At 43.5% G+C, this 16,742-nt stretch overlaps 1 protein-coding gene across 1 annotated transcript in view; it reads right to left on the reverse strand.

Moving 5' to 3' along the window:
* Nucleotides 1-14,896: 14,896 nt before the first annotated feature.
* Nucleotides 14,897-16,742, reverse strand: part of SPAG6 (sperm associated antigen 6) — a 38,834-nt gene continuing 36,988 nt past the window's right edge. Inside the window, exon 12 of the transcript XR_012653119.1 lies at nt 14,897-16,740. The gene's annotated coding sequence lies outside the window, so the exon portion shown is untranslated. The remainder of the gene's footprint in view (nt 16,741-16,742) is intronic.

Here is a 16,742-nt window from a genome sequence, read left to right on the forward strand (position 1 = left end):
GATGCAAAAAGGGAGCATGCAAGAGATGGACATGAGGAACAGCACCCGTTTCCTGAAAGAAGTGGCCAATGTGATTGTGAGACTGCTGTCTACTGTCTGTGACAACTGCAGTGACTGGGGAAGTCCCCGGTGGCTGGAAAAAGTCTAACGCTTCATCTATCTTGAAAAAGGCGAGAAAGGAAACTGGGGAACTATCTGCTGGTGAGCAGCATCTCAGTCACTAGAAGATCAGTGACTGTGTCCCTCTTGGGATCCACTTCCAAGGCCACAAAGGACAAGTTTGTATGGATTTACTGATGGCAAACTGAACCTGACCAACTGGCCTGCTTTCTAAGATGAAATCAGTGAATGTGTGAAGAAGATGAAAGCGCTGGGTGTAATCTACCCCGACATCAGTGAGGCTTTGACGTCATCTCACACAACATCATCATTTGGAAGCTCAGAGGGTGTGGGCTAAAAAGACAGACTGTAAGAGAGGCTGAAAACTGGCAGGTGATGCCTGGCAGGTCACCAGCTACCAGAGAAGCACCCAAAGGGTCAGTACTGAGATCCACATTGTTCAGCATCTTCATCAGCAACCTTGATGATGACACAGTCAGATTTGTTGATGACTTAAACTGTCTGGACTGACAAACAGCAAAGCTTCAATGCAGAGGCTCCTTTATAAACTTGAGATCTGGGCCAACAGACACCGCATGAGGTTCAGCAAGGAAACATGATCCGTTACAGGCTGGGAAGCACCTCGCTGAAGGGTCATCCTGGCAAAAAGGAGCTGGGGATTACAGAGGGCAGAAGGCCAAATGTGAGTCACCAGCGTCCTCTCATCTGAACAGGGCATGTCACATCCTGGGCTACACTAGGAAGGCAGTGGCCAGAAAACTGAGGGAAGTTATTATCTCACTCTCTTCAGCTTTGCACCCAACCTTTGGGTCCAGTAGTCCAAGAGAGACGTGGAGAAACTGGAAAGGGACCAGTGGAGGGTTCCTGAGACGCCTGGAGGGATGTGAGAGGAGCTGAGGGAGCTGTGCTTGTTTAGTCTGATCAAGTGGAGGCTAAGGGCTGCTGGAACAGCCGCCCACAGCTCTTTGAAGGGCAGTTACGCAGACAAGAGCCAAACTTGTCTTCTTAGTGCTAGAGGCTGTAAAAGGAGCCAGTGGCCACAAGCTGAGGTCTGGACATGAGAAGACATGTTCACCAGGAGGCAGTGTAACCCTGAAACAGGTTGCCCAGAGAGGTTATGGAAATTCTGCCGCTGGAGATATTTCAAGATTTAGCTGGACCATGGCTGACCTCGTCCAGTGTTGGTGACAGCCCCATTTCAAGCAGGGTGTTGGACTAGATGAACTCCAGAGGTCCCTTGATTCTACAATTAACTAACTGAAGTACTAACTGTGTGAAATGTTAACAAAATATGATTATAAATAAGATTAAGTGGATTTGTTTCCAATTTGCAAGAAGAAGGTAGCAGAATATGCACTATTTCGTATTTTTGCACTGCACTAGAAGAAACTATACAGTGATTCCTGAGTAATGTTTTAAAAAACTCCAAGGTCGGGGGAACAGTAAATAACAAGGAGGAAAGATTGTAACCCAAAGAGTCAACTTGATCATTTGCATCGGCACAGTGAAACCGTAAGCTTTCCAATGCAGCCAAAAGCAAGCTCAGACATTTACAGCGATGAAAGATATACAGCAGAAGAGATGCCATGCTGATCAGCAGAGGTTAGGGAAAAAGACTTGACGAGCACAGTAAATGAATTTGAATTTTCAGAGCATATTGCTGACACAAAAGGAGCTAATATACAAAGATCGGTGCACACCAACGAGGATAAAAGGAAACGCCAAGTGTGACACAGTAGGTTACGTCACCTCTGACATCAGCCCTCGTGGGCTGTTCTGCTGGCCACCTCCTGAGCAGAATACAAATGAAAAGGAGAGAGTCCTAGAGGGTACAAAATGTCTTATGGTGAGAGACGGAAACATTTCAGTATGGTAGCTTTTCAAACATGAACATAATGGAGATTTCTGCACTGGTTCGAAGAGAGGTGATTGCACATTTCTCAGCAGCATAAGGGCAAGCCTGAGTTTTGCTGCTTCCTAGTTGAAAAGAAAAGAGCTTTTACAGGCACTGTGGCGTGTTTTCCTCCACCTCCCACACACAGGCAGGGCCAGCAAGCCCTGCGAGCCCGTGTCAAGCCCTGCAAGCCCATGCCAAGCCCTGCAAGCCCTGCTCCTGCCTCTGCCCCAGTGCTGAGGGAGCAAACTCAAAGCGGGGCTGTGGGCATGGGCAGCAGGGACATGGTTTTCCCTCTGCAGATCTGTTTTGCTGCTTCCAGCAATTTGCTGCCTGGAGCATCTGCCTATTCTACCCTCACCCAACACAGGCTTTGGTCTCTGCGCATTTAGACAAGGAACACAGATTCAGCATCTCTTAAAGCTTTCCCAAAGGTTGGAAGTTGAAGCTAGATCAGTTGAAACAGAAAAAAGCCACAGTTATGTACACAACATATATATGAACTAAATAACAGTCATTAACTATTGAAATAAATTACTGCTGACTGACGAGCAAATGCTATTAAATTGAGTGTACATTTGTCCCAAAAGCTGGTGTTTTCTGCAGCTATTAGGCTTGAAACATGACTTATCCCTGGGTTGCCTAAGCGGGAGGTCAGCTAGATGATCACGCTGGGTCTTTCCGGCCTTAAATTCTGTGGCTCTGTGGAAATTATGTGTCAGGGGGTTTTTCTCATCATAGCCAGACTGAGAGCTTGAAATCCACATGGTTACTGACAACTCCCAACTGTCAGTAAAGCTGTTTCACAGAAAGTGTTACATGACTGATGTCTCTACAACTGCACTTTTCCAAACAGATGGGGGGGAAAAAAAAGGCACTGGTCTCAAATCAAATTAGTCTTGATGGATTACGCAAAAGAAATTTAACACATGCTCCACATTTTGAGAAACTTCTAAATATAACATCTCCATTGAAAACAAAGTATATGACGGTGCTAAAAAATATGTAAATACACAGCTATAAAACTATGTTCACATTACAGAATGAGGACGACTATTAGGGGCTGGAAAAATGACATTTTCTTGATGCAGGACACCCGTGTCAAGGTTGCCACACCTTGTTTAACCTCAGAGATAAGCTCATTTCTGAATGCTCACTGTTTGACTTCTAGAGGTTTGTCTCTGCTGAACACAGGGCAAAGATAAAAATGTTCCCATTGTAATTTATGTCATCATTGCATTTAGAAATAATAAATCCGTGACATTATGGAAAAAAATTAAAATAACCCACAAGGGAAAATGTGATATTTAAATTCTGTTGCAGCTGGAAACATACTGTAATAAAGAATTAACCAGTGAGTCTTGGTCTACACCCTGGTATTCTTTCATTATAATTAAGCAGGGTGTAATTTTATTTTACCAGAGTAGTTATACTGGTAAAACATTTACTGCATATGCAATTTTCCTCATATAAAGTTATGATGCCTTAGTATATGTTATGCCATCACCATGTGAAGAAAGAGATACAGCAATATAAGAATAGCACCCTAGTATACCTACATACCTACCAAGCAATTGTACTGGTTTAAATGGAGCCATGTGGTTAAGGGAACATACTGCATATGTTCAAAGAGGTTCTTGGAAAGTTAGAGAGTGATATTCTGAAGATATAAGTCTTTTACAATTACTTGTAGGAATTAATAATAGAAGAAAAAGCAGTCTCAGACACAGAATTAGCAGAATAAAAAGGCAGAACTGAAATTTGCACAAACAAAAAAGGCAGGGTTTTTTTTCTGAATAATTTCAAATTACACAGGTAAAACAGGCCCTGAGAAGTACAGCAAATAGGGTCTGTATAACAGAGGAATTATTTTCTCATGAAAATTACATTTGAATTCATTTATAGCCATCTTTTGGTGCTCCAAAAGATAAAAAGCAAATCACATCTCTAGGTCTTTTATTCCATGTAGAATCTGCTTTGAAAATAGAATAATGACAGCTTCCTAATTATTATTTTTAAGGTAATTTTTAAACTAAGAAAAAGAATCTCCCATGTAATTATCAAAAAGAATTAATATCTTTCCAGGAACAGCAGCAAAAAATTGGACTGTAGCCTCCTACCTGGTACGGAGCCAGGGAGTTTTCTTTGGTAAGACCATGGCAGGCAGAAGAGGCATTAAAACCATTGTAGCAGCAGACATTAAGAACATTAGCACGGGGGACGATTTTGTTCCACTTGTCAGTGAACACATACAAGATCATCTTACTTGGCTCAGTAAAGACCAGTGTGGCTCTGTGCGAGTGGCTGGAGAAGAACATCCATTTCTCCACGAGAAACACCCAGAGTACCACTGCGGGGAAAGGCACTTGCAGTTCTTGCAACAGTAGTCAGAATTATAACTGGGGGTGCTGAAAAAGTATTAGCTAGCCTAAGCAATGCTTTTTTTTGTCTTCCGTAAGTTTTACAAACATTAATTTTGATTCAGCCCTGGCTTATGCCAGCTTGCAGCAGCAGCCAGATGGGGCTCGCTGCCCCACCAGGCACCTACATGACTTTGTGGGGATGTTTATGTGGTGGGAGGTGCTGCCTGGGGAAGGATCTTGTTCAGGCATGTGCTGAGTCAATGTATTTCTCTGGCAGCTTGTACTGGCAGAACAATTATAGTGGCCAAAGAGTTATTTATAACTGTCCTCCCGCAACAGGATTCTTGAGGGAGGATGTTGGTATGAACGCTGCTATTCCATGTACACATACATCTACATGCACGGCAGCTGCATCTCTATTAAATGAATGCAGAATACTGTTCTGACATAAGTCCTGGGGTTTTTTTTCCCAAGGAGGTCACTTGTATGGGGGAAAAAAGAATGCAGCTCCAACCACAGTCAGTCCACACCTCATCTGAAAGCCTGGAGGCCTCCCCACAGATTGCCATAACTTCTTCATGAACTCATCAGAACTGACAGCATGGGTAAGCCTCTGACCATACAAACAAACCCGAACACTAATGTGGCCTCACTCACTTTGGCCTGCCTTAGATGCACCTCCCCTCAGAAAGCAGCCACCATACAGCTTCTGAAGCCCGTGTGAGAGTGAGGAAAGGGAAACTTATCCTTGAAAAACTTGGGGCTCCAAACTTGTCGCCCTGCAGGAGAGGCAACCCATCAGACGCTGCAGAGCTTCGCTCCCTGCTGGCTGCAGCCCCTTCACTTGCTCACGTGGAACAAGTTACAAAATCAGATCATTGCTTAACCAATTTAACCAGTAACCTACCATGGGTGAAGAATTACCTTCGTAGTAGTCTTACTTTCTTGTACTCTGGAGTATGGATGAATCAGGTAGAAAAATGAAATGATCTGAAAACGCAATGGCAAATGCCTAATCTGCAAAATGCAGTCATATATGTATGGGGCCTCCACACAGCAGCGCGCCTTCATTATTGTACTGGCTGCAAGCAGGTTGGTGAGGAACAGAAATAGTCCTTGGGCACTCAAGAATGTGTGCCTGCTAGTTTATTTTCTTTGTTTTGCAGTTTCAAATGCGAGCATTCAGCCTGCCTGTCTGCTGCGAGAAGGCTCTGCAGCGGAGGAGACGCTGCCTCCCGCACTGAGGTTTTGTACATGTGCCTTTCCTGGCATTTCCCCATGCAGGGGGAAAAATGTGCATTTTGTTCTTTGTGTACAGAAAATGTAAGGAAACTGGGAAACAGGACAGAGTTGTCTACTAACCCTCTCCGCAAGCCAATGTAGCGGTAAAGGAAGACCGAATGCAAAATCTCCATGAGAGAGAAAACAAAGCCTGTCTCTCTTCCATCTTGAATCTCAGGGTCCTGCCAGGCAGACATGATGTTTCGCACATTTAAAGGTGCAAAGCACATAATAGGAGCTATATCATAGGGCAAATAAATACATCTGCATGCATTTCAGAGAAGGTAGGACTGGAAGCAAAAAAAACACAAGCACAACCCTTTCTCCACCATTTTAGTTCGATAGGTGGATCTGTATGTTACAAACTACCACAACAGTAGAAGGAGGTGTTGCAAAAGGGAAAAACGCAACTGATTCCAAAATTGGGATTCAAACCCTCTTGCACGCAGCATAGAAATTAGACTAAAGAAGTAATCTTTTGTACTGATAGGGCTGAATTAAGAAGCTTTCATTCATGGTCATTCTATATTTATTTCACCTACACAAACCCTGGTTTGCTTTGGGGGGTTCAGAGGAGCTGGAAAGATTTCATAATGCCACTGTGTCAGAGTTTGATGGCTGTTTTTTGTTCCAGACAACATAAGGGATGTACAGCAGCTACTGAAGTGCCAGTATCAAAGAAACAGCAGCGATGTTGCCCTTCACAATTATTTTTATTCTAAGACTCATGTGCTTTGTTACATTTTCTTAAAAAAAAAAAAAAAAAAAGGCAAAAAATCTCTCTCCTTAGTGGCGCTAAAATTAGCAATGCCAAGAATAGATACCAAAATCATCTTCTTCCCCATTTATTTTGTTCAGATGTGAATGACGCTGCATCAAGCACAGAAAAGGAGTATATTAGTCTCATGCTGCTGGAAAAACAAGTGTATTACATTGCTGAAATGTCAAGTTTCCACCATGCATTTGATAATAGATTGTGTGCTCGGTTTCTTGCATCCGTTGTAGCAGCTTACTGAAGATATGCTCTGCATTTGCCAACAAACCAGCCTGCCCTTTGGACTGAATCATTCCAGCCAACTGTGGCTTTATCATTAGCCCTTTTAGGTGTGGCCTGGCCTGTCAGATGGCTGTGTATTTGAAAAACAGTTAATACTTTTTTAACAACAGAATCCTTCACCTGATTGATCTTTTTTATTTTATTATCCCATAATCTTCCATCATGCACTCTTCCCGCAAAGATTTTTGGCTACCGTAACAGGTGAAAGGTCACACCTGGACATCATCCATCACAGCGGCATTTTCTCTGCACTGCAATTGCATGGCTGGTGGTTTGTTTCACAGGCTGCAGTAAGCAGGTAGGAACAACTCTGGCCAGAAGGGTTGCACGCTGTCAGTGCGGGTCCCCAGATGACTTCTATCAAAATTTTAAGGCTCTACATGTGATGAAACGCCCTGATACTGAGCTTCAGTCTGTTTCAAATTATATAAAATGCCCGCACGTAAATCTCATTCCGAGTGGTCCTCCTCAGACACAGGCTGTGACAAGCTCAGGGTGTGGAGTTCTACATAACTCGGTACGATTGATATATCCTAGTTATCATTTGGGGGAAAAAAAAGGACTTACAGTACCTTTCTTCAACGCACTTACCAAAAACTGAGACTGGAAAGCATCAGTGATCATACACATCTTCTCCAAAAACTCTGGAGAGGAACCAGCTTCTAGAAAGTCTTTCCTTTCAGCTGCAGCCTTGCGAAACCTGCTTGTCTTCAAAATCTTATAGCTGTAGTTGAACGAGCTGTGCTGCCAGCTGCCTGGTTTTAGACACACTGCTGCTGCAGGCTAGAAAATAAATGCGGGGTCAGTACCTGAGGGATGGGTGCAGAGAGGGAGCTATAAGAGGAGAGGAAGAAGCCTGTATCTATGAGAAGTGACCCACATAAAGAGCCCCCGGCCCCTGCCTGCTTTTCTCCCCCCACCTTGCCCCTGCCTCGCGCGGTGCAGGATGCCACATTGTGCGGGAAAGACGAGCTGAAAAGCAGTGCAGGAGGAAGACAGTAACACACCACCAGGCACTGGAAAGTTGTCAGCACCTCCAGGAACAGGCAAGGCTGAAAGTAGCAGTGGGCACAGAGAAGATCCTACCAGCTTGATGAAGGTAAGAAGCGCTGTAAGAAAAAAAGAAAGTGGACAAATTAGCTGAATAAATTTTGTGGTGAAAACAGCTGGATGAGCATCTCTGGAGACTGAGAAAAACCAGAAACAGAATGGAGAGATCATCATCATCTGTCCGTGCTTATAATGATGACAGATATGACAGCCCGCCCAAGCCAAGCATTGCCGTCCTGCTGCGGCACTTTCTCTTCCCAGAACAAAGCTCCTCGGCAGTCGCTTTGAGCCCAACAAAAAAATTGACATCTTTTACTGCTGCTTCCTGTGTTTTTATTTTCTGTTCACTATTTCTGTTTTGGTTTTGTATTTTCATCCCTCCCCATCTTGGTGATGATCAATAAAGAGCATTACCTGCAAAACTGCATTGCCTGTGAGTGGGCACAAGAAAAGGCTTCCTTGCCTTCCAGCCTCTTTCCCGAGCTGGATCCTCTCAGAGTCTCCTTAGCAGCATTTGTCCCTCATCAGATGTCATGTAAGAAATACCTGTGTTTAATAGTTGGGCCAAAAATTTTTCATAGTGGTGTTTCTCTAGCCCAAAGGGTCTGTATTTAGCCATGTTCTTTAGTTTTGTGCTCGTTTCTTCTGTCAAATCCTAATCTATACAATTTCAGTGTAGAGTCACAGTCTCTCTCTCCCCCTTTACTCCAATAAACTGCCAATGCAGATATTCCTGTCACAGCATAGGGAATATCCCATCAGTTACCAATTATATATCAATAGCAGGTATGAGACCTATGACAGGAATTGTATTATCACCTAATCTCTATATACCTTCTCTGTATTTTGCAGAACATTGTATGAGAAGCCATGTAAAATGCCTTGTCCCTATGGAGGGAAGAGTGGGAAAGAAAAATTGGCACATAAGGACTCACTTGAGAGGCTGACCAAATGTGTTTTTGTCCTGGTTTCGGTGGTTAAACCACAACAGTTTTGAAGTTAAAAAAATGAGTTACTGACATTTCTCTGGATGGTGGTTTCCACTCCTGAGTAAAGCTCAGCACTGTCCCCGACTACCATTCATCCTCAGCCTTCAGCCTCAGGCTGCATGGGACAGGGAGGGTAACCCCGCATGGCAAGCACCAGGCTGCCAGAGGGCTGGCAAACTGCCATTGCAACTCCTGGCCACAAAAAGGACTTTAGAAGGGATCCTGGGAATTGCAGACCAGGAACTTTGCCTGCTAATGGCAGTAGAGTCTAAAAAAATAAAGCCACTGTAGACAGGGATAAACATAGTCTGTTGGAAACAAGGCAGCATGGTTTCTGCAGAGAGAAACCCTGCCTCACCAACACACCACAGTTCTCAGAGTGCATCAGTAAAAATGGAGAGTGAGTCTGGCAGACACAGTACCGTCCAATTTTGAAAAAGCTTTTGATGAGGTTCCACACCAAAGGTTATCAGAGAAACTAACTTGCCACAGGATGGGAGGAGAGACTCTTACAGATAGAAAATCGGAGGCAGGACATGAAGCAAAAGATAAGGCTTAATAGTCACTTTTCAGGGTGGAGAACAGGCATCAGCAAGGTCTCCCTGCTGTGGGATTGATGGTGGGACTGGCTTTACTCAACAGTTTCAGTGAGTACCTGGAGGGGACCGTACAGTGTAGTCCTCAAGTTTGTATGTGACACTAAGTTCTTTCAGGCAAGTAACTCTAGAAGGGCTTCATAAAATGGAGTGAGTGGGCAACGGGGCCATAAGCAGATACTAGAAGGGTTAGGCAATGATGAGCTTCTAACATCCAAATCCAACAGCTGGGGATGCTGGGGGAGTGCAGAGAGGACGGGCCGCAGGATGTGACCAGGCTCACCTGCTCTCTGTAGGCAGCACTGCCTCCTGCCGCTGTTGGAGACAGACTCGGGGCTGGATGGACCATTGGTCTGATGTGGCACCTAATGTCTTAAGTTCTTAAATGTGCTTCTGCACACCGTCCCAAGACAGTTCCTAGTTTCAGTGCACACTCTGATGGGGCGAATTCCCGGCTTGGCACTAAGCTTGGGATGTAAAAACCCATGGAGTCCAATTACTTCAGTCCCCAAAGCCAGTACTGCCTGCCTCCATCCGTGTCTTCCCTAGTAGCTGACCTGCTGGCAGGCTGACCTGCTAGGCACGCTAAATATAAAACCCGTCAAGGACCACAGGACAGTTAAAGACAGAAGGAAACAGACTGTAGATGCGCTTTCACACACGTGCAGTCTCTCAGTTCCTCATTCTCCATTAGCAGCCCTTGAAGAGGAAAGGTCTGTGCAAAAATGACAGATGCTTGACCCAAAATCCCTGCTTCCACCGCCTCACCTCTCCTTGGATTTCTCTGGGGTTTGGAGAGCAGCCTTTCAAGGGCCAGGATCACTCAGCTTCCCATCCTTCCTCTTCAGTCTGCTGGTGCAGGCACGTCCATCCGTGTGCTGCAGGAAGGCCTGTCCCTTTTAAAGGCAGGGTCTGCTGATGCTCATTCCTGCCTCTCCTCTACCCACCGCCTTGGAGCAGGCGACTGGTAGAACTTGGTGGCTCGGTCCGCCAGCTCCATGACCACGCTTTTGGTAGCCAAAAACGGCCTGATTCAGTTCCAGAGCATGGTCTGCCCTCGACCGTGACAGGGCTATCTTAGCCCGTATGGAAGGTCATCGTCAGAAATCCCACGCAGGAAAAGAAGCTGAGCCCCTGGAGCCGGCGAGGCGGCCGCCCTCCGCCTGCCACCAAGGCTCTGCCTTGCAGCACCCACCGCCCGGCACAGCATCAGGGGCTGGGAAGGGCAGATTGAAACAAGAAAGCATTATTTAGCAGCTTGTGTATTCTGTCAGCCTCCGTGGTTTCTGCAGCGATAGGTAAAGGGTGAATTCTCTGTCTCTGCCACCGTCTCCTGCTTCCCCGTTTGTTTGGGCTGTATCCCGAAGCCTGTCCTGCATCACGTCCCCTTTCCCGATGCCCAGATGCACACCTCCGAGGTTCCCGAGCTCACTTTACTGAGGGAGGACTGGCGAGCCCAGCCTGAAGAGAGACTTCTGCTACCACTTAGAGGAGCTGCATCCCAGCTCCCCCTCCCCCAGTCCCTTCAACACCACCCACACAGCAATCCATCAGCATCACCCATGGAGCATCTGGGGGCAACATGTAATTAGGAATGATGCTGCCTGCCATTTATAGACATACTACTGCAAAGAAAAGCTGGTGAAAGTAATACCCACCGACAGACATACCTTATAGCGTGCATCAAACATTGATGGGGAAAAGTAAAGGAAAGGTGGAGGAAAGATACAGAGGGAAGAGAGAAGGGTGAAGGCAGTAGCGTACCCCCCCCAGCTTTAAAACAAAGCAGCCATTAAAATACATGCTCAGAGTGATCACGATGTAGTTGTCTGATAGAAGTTTATTTGAAGCAATAAATGAATTCTGTAAATAAGAACACCCTGTCTTGCTGGATAAGTACAGCTGCATTTGCTCCATGATCCCTTTGCTAGGATACAACCCAGCAGAAATTGTGCAGGCACCCACATGCTACATTGCCTATGCGCAGGACGTCATGGGCCCCGTGGTGTTTTCCTCTCCTCTTGAAGTCTTTCACTGCAAGAGATCTTCTATGAGATTTTCCTCACAGCTGATAACTGTCTGGCTCATCTCAAGCACGCCTGCCCCTCCGTTTGAGAATGTTTCTTTTCAATCATTTCCTATTTTTAATCTCCACCTTAATTTTTTAAAAGGATTTTAAAAAATCGGTTGTGCTTGTCACAACACTGTAAGCATTTAATATGCAGGCCTGCGTGTTCGCTTTCAAGGCATACATCAGCCTATTGTCACAGCAAAAACCAGCTGTTTGTGAGATCCTGTAACAATTCTGCCAAGACTCAGTAACTAGCCTTGGAAAAAGCAAAGTTAAACAAAAGGAGTGGGAACTATGACAAGCAGTGTGTGGAGTGGTAATTTAGAAGGGCAGGAGGAGATGTGAAGAGTAATTAGCCAAATAAACAAAAACACAGGACACATTATTTAAGTGCATCACAACCTGGAATCAAGTAACAGGAGTACCTGAGATCTGGAAAAGCACTGGAAGGAACTAAAAGATAAATTCTTGCATCTCTCCCACAGATAAAGTCATGTAGGAGATACGTGCATCAGTGAATTTGAGTTAAAGCAAATGAAAGAATTAAAAACACAGAGAGACAAGATGAAGGAAATCCAGAAGTGACTGAACCACTGTTTCGTTCAGTAGGAGAAAGGGAAAGAAGCAAATGAACGAGCTGCCTGCTCAGAGCATAACAATACAGCAACAGAAGACAGCAAAGACCTCAGTGCTGTGCTTTTGGGGCTATGGAAAATGCTCTTCTAATGAGGAGGTTTTCAATCACATTATGAAGCCAGATCAAATCCCTCCATTGCTTTGTTCATTCACTTGATTTGCTAATCTGCAGCAGTAGAACTGATGGCAGTTAAACAGGATGGAATTTATATCAGGCTTAGAAATTGTACTTGCTGCCTATGGTTTCCCTGCAGAATGGCTTCAAATTACACCACACTTGTGTGAAGTTGCAAGTTTTGTCATCTAACCATTCCACCAGTCCAGAGCACATCACGGGAGCTCCGCTGCTGTCATCTGACTGCCATATGCCCTGGCCCGGGAACCTTCCTTCAGTGCAGTCACCCTCAAATCAACAAAAGCTTTTGCCTGGCTGAGGGTTTTCAGGACCCGCTCCCCAGACAAGTAGGACAGCCTGTCTGCAGCACTAGTTAACTAACATCCATCTTTTATGTATTCTTCATGTGTCTATCACCCCAGGATTCCAACACACTAGCACCACATTTCATTCATCTGCAACAGATGAACATTCATCTGAAGTTTTATTAGCATGCTAGTGAATTTTCCCAAATTACCTTTTAGTTTTGTGGATTTTTTCAGTTCCTTCAACAGCTATTGCTAAGGGGTTTCACACTATGATCCTGACAGGTGACTATGCTGTGTATAAAAGGATCTGTAGCTCTGGTCCTTTGCACTACTCAGGTTGAGAGGAAGGGAGAGGTATGTATATCCCTCCTTCAAGATTCAAATCATTTTCATTAAGATTACAGAAAATTACTTGTGGTCTCTGAAGAGCAGCAAAAATCCAGATTTCAGATTGCTTTTGTAGTCCTGTGTCCTTCCTTCAGGTGTGCAATGATGTAGCTCTGTCTATTTTCACACAGAAGGAATCCAGCTGAGAGCACACTTTATTATAACTCCAGATGATGAAAACCTCATTTTTCTCAGGTGGTCAGAGAACAAGTCCCAGTAAACTGGCATTCTTTTCTCTCTCATCTGAATTCTGCAGAGGAACTCAAATTGTTTATAAAGCCATTTCAAAAAAAAAGGGAGGACGGTCCTGGACTTTTTTACCTTTTCAATTACTCTTCAATCTCTTAAGAAGAGTCATTTAGGTCAGAGTAGTTAAACTGCTATAAAACAGCTGCTAAAGCATTCTTATATTGTAGATTAAACAGCAGTTTTGCCAAACATTCCCATGGCACGACTATATTAGCATAAACACAAAATGATGCAACTGCCTGGCCCCAAAGCAGGAGGCAGAGACAAGCCCCATGACCAAACTCAGAGATGGCTACAGCAAGGAGGTATTACTCATGAAACGAGATAGAAAAATTGAAGCCTCCTTACATATTCATTTCCCAAAGCAGATAATAGCTGCAACACCAGTATGTTACTGATTCTTCTATCTTCCTTTCCTACCTAATGCCCTGTGCGGCTGGGGATTCAGTCTCCAACACAGAGCATGAGCCATTCCCTGAAAGCGCTAGAAAGATTTTCCTACCATCCCCTCACTTGAAGCACTGCTGGGGAAGAAAAAAAGAAAATTATTTTATCACTTCTGCCTTGTTTCCAGCAGGAAGCAGAGCTGTTCTGAGCAAAAGGAGTACAGGTGATACAGATCCAGTGTCTGATTCTCACTGCAATGGAAATCAGGTGGGTGCTGCTGTCCTTAATGGAAATTAGTACCATAAAGTTGGCACTAGTGAGCAGAGGACTTGCCAATGACCCACTCTCCTTCAGTCACTAAAGATGCTTTAGAGAGGCAAGTCTTGTGAAAGCAAAGACAGAAATTGTTACAATTATGTTTTGGTTGACCATGCTTGCAAGTGTGTACATACGTGTATACAGGGAGGGGTTACATAAAAATCAGAGCAGACTACAAATGGGAGCTGTTTTTTCCAAATTTTATATGTTGCTTGAGTCATAAAAAATTAACTTCACCCAACTCGGTAAACTCCCTTCCCTCTTTGTTCATATTCACTCTAGTATATCCATCATTTTTGATCCTCTACTGATTTCCATTGTTGGAGCTTATTTTCTGTGACTTGAGAACCTGAAATTATGCTATATATCTTTGTAGCTCATTGAACTAACCAGCATTTATATTAATTTAGTAACGAAACATTTGGCTGGGTGTGACCAAATAAATACTGTGTCTAAACCAACACAGATATACTTTGTACAAGGCTATAAACCTGTCTCAGAGCTCTAATGATATTGCAAGTCAATGAAGCTTCAGTGTTCTCATTAACATGATTCCATCAGACCTCTATATTGCGTATTATTAACTTTTAACAATAGATTGTAATATAATTTATAGCACTGTGGGGCAACAAAGGCTGAATCTTGGTAGTAATCCAACCTTTTAGGTTGATAATGGCTTTAACACTGACCTAATATTGAAAGGTGAACATGTATAGAGGCCATCAGACCTAATTATAAATAGGACAACAGGGATTAAACACATCACTAGTCTGTATCAGTGAAAACAAAACTTTCCTTGAGAGCAAAGGGCACAGATCTTGTCACAAGATTACGAAGAGTTTTGTTGCTGACTTTGACACAAAAAATAATCAAGAACGTTGTTTTAAAGAAAGACTTTAACACACTTCCCACCCTCCCAAAATTTAATTTTTGTTATAAAAGGAACAAAATATAGAATAGCTAAAGTTAATCTGGGTACCTATTATTTAACTCAATTTCAAGGTAGGAACTAGTAGGAACAAGCATATTTTTATGAAGAAAAAGCAAGCCTTCAAAATCTCTGTGGAAATCTGTTAAGACGATGACATTAGTACCCTCACATCGTTCCTCTCCATAGCTTGCTGATGGCATGATAGTGAACACAGCTGGTTTCTGCTACAGATCATGGTCCTCAGCACTTTGCTGAGCACTCAGCAAACCTCACAATCGGACCTCTGGGTAGGAGGGTACACAACCAACTACAAAACATGTTTAACTCAAGTAAGAGTAACTTCTTATGAAAGGCAGCACAATACCATTTCCTGGTTTAAAAAGCATTCTCATCACCAAAATATGCTTTAGTATTGCTTATATGTATTTTCTAATTCAATCTTTTGTGCAGTATCTAGAAATACAGTACAGCGGTAATAACGTAATTAGTATTTTCACTAGCTAAATTATAGAGGTGACTACAGAATACAGCATAGTAGCATCAATATTAACAGTTAAGTATTATACAAAAATGGCACAAATAGTTTTAGTATAGTCATGAGAGACACTGTAATTTCCTCTTTCTCCAAGATCCCTTCAAATTGTGTCAGATGAGGAAACTCACAAAATCCACTGGAGTTCAACTCAAATTCTAAAAATCAGCATCTTGAAGATTTCTTAAGTAAATTTTTGTAGGTTCTTGAACAATATTCCTTTTTGAATATGGTATTAGTTATAAAGAACTTAAGTTCTGCTGCATCGACCTCTCATATGAATTTAATTTTCCCAGCACTCTGCAAGTTAACAAAGGAGTATAACAGATACTTCACAGCTGAAGATGATGATACATAGGGATTTGTAGTAATTATCCAAGACCATAAAAGCAATCCTATGTCAGTACAAGAAGTGGAACCACTGGCTTTGCAGTTTAGCACTACTCCCTATCTTTTTTTCTACCCTGGTCACATAGTGACATCCAGAAGTCTAACAACGAAGACACTGGACACTAAGCAGCCATTAAGGAAGATACTGAGGCAAGCATGCTTTCACAGATTCCTCACCTGAAGGGACAACAGTCAGCCACCCCTACATGCCCCAAAATCGGCGAACTCCAATTTATACCAGAAGCTGAAGGCTATCCCATGGCATCCTCCATGCCCAAAACTCCCTTTTGGCCAAGCTAATTCACAACCCCCTTAGAACTCACCAAGAACACTGAGGATCTACCCACACTCCATCCGCTTTCTAATTACAGTAACTTTATGCTTTATTTCACAAAATGAGATTCATTTCTTCCTTCACCAGTTCCATTCAGCTCCTTCAACAGTTTGTTCGTTTGTTTGTTAAGATGCAGATCTCCAGCAGATTGATCACTTCAGATGAGACAAAGCAATCCCTTGGTAAATCCCTCTGGAAATGCAGAACATATTATATGCACAAGAGTTGAACTCCTTGAATTTCCCCTTTTCATATGCTCTTGGTTTCCAGTCATTCAGATAAAGAATGGAGCTTTTGTAGGCCAGTTAATCCATCCACTGAATGAAATATGGTAAAGTTTTACACATCCACATGTTCTTTCAAGGCCCTGGTTTACATCTGTAGATGTAATAATAGCTGTAGTAATGTAGACAAAGATCATGGCTCAGGCCCCCAGAGAAGATCTTTAAAGACTTGGCTTGAAAAGTCCCAATGCTGCACTCAAAGGAACTGGCAAAATGATTTAAGGGCTGTCTCTGCTTACATTTATTTCTGCCAAAGCACTGGCTTAATTTTCTTTGTGTGTCTTAATAAGCCACCTCTGTGAGAGGTACTCTTACTTGAAATGCTTGTATGTCCTAAGCTCAGAAGTAGGCACTGTTGAGTGGTAAGCCAAGACAAACATCCAAGGTGGTGTCAGGCTCAAGCTGCAAAATGAGCCTGTTCTTCATCTTCTCTAGCATCAGTCACAAACT

This window comes from Buteo buteo, chromosome 2, assembly GCF_964188355.1.
Source record: "Buteo buteo chromosome 2, bButBut1.hap1.1, whole genome shotgun sequence".
Taxonomy (NCBI): Eukaryota; Metazoa; Chordata; class Aves; order Accipitriformes; family Accipitridae; genus Buteo; species Buteo buteo.